Here is a 659-nt window from a genome sequence, read left to right as displayed (position 1 = left end):
ATGACAATGTTTATTTTTGACAGTTGTGGATGAGAAAAAAAGGAAATATTTAGCTATTTTTAGTCTCATGACGTGTTACAGTAAAAAGAGTGTGTCTGTGTTTTCACCTTGCAAGCTCCTGGTTACGTGCGCTACTACATGTATTTTTGTGTTCTCTAAAAAAAATGTAATGATATGTAAAACGTTTATAATTATCGTGAATCCCATGATAACAATGAGTAATATACTTTATCGATAAAGGATAAAGGTTATTATAATATTTTTGTTTTTTTTATGAATCATATCGAGTCAGCGTTTTCTCAAATTTGTTTAGACTAGACGCGACGTCAAGAAGCACTCATGTAAACACAGTCACACCTAACGTAGTGTACGGAATATGTGAATGAGCCTTTTTTATGTGTGTAAATAAAGTTGTCCATGGTTAAGAGTTGTAATGGTTTTGGTGAAAAAGGGGGGTAATATGTAAAAAGATTGATGTTCTTTGGTATTTTTTTTTGGGAAGGGGATTATGTGCTAGGGCCTATGTGGTGCGTTTATTTTATCAGTATGGCGGGGTGTGTTTTTTTTCGTATTGGAGAAAAGGGGGGTGTTTTTGTGCGGCAGATTACTCGTTGGTTTGGGGGTTGCATTGTGTTGGCATTATGGAGTTCGTGTACATC

The 659-nt window shown here is 35.2% G+C and overlaps 1 protein-coding gene across 1 annotated transcript in view; it reads left to right on the top strand.

Moving 5' to 3' along the window:
* Nucleotides 1-659, top strand: part of LOC119585243 (facilitated trehalose transporter Tret1-like) — a 25,536-nt gene that overhangs the window by 532 nt on the left and 24,345 nt on the right. The gene's annotated exons all lie outside the window — the stretch shown is intronic.

The sequence above is a fragment of the Penaeus monodon genome, chromosome 19 (assembly GCF_015228065.2).
Source record: "Penaeus monodon isolate SGIC_2016 chromosome 19, NSTDA_Pmon_1, whole genome shotgun sequence".
In the NCBI taxonomy this organism is placed as follows: Eukaryota; Metazoa; Arthropoda; class Malacostraca; order Decapoda; family Penaeidae; genus Penaeus; species Penaeus monodon.
The sequence above is the reverse complement of the archived record's forward strand: the minus strand, read 5'-3'. Positions and strand labels throughout refer to the sequence as shown.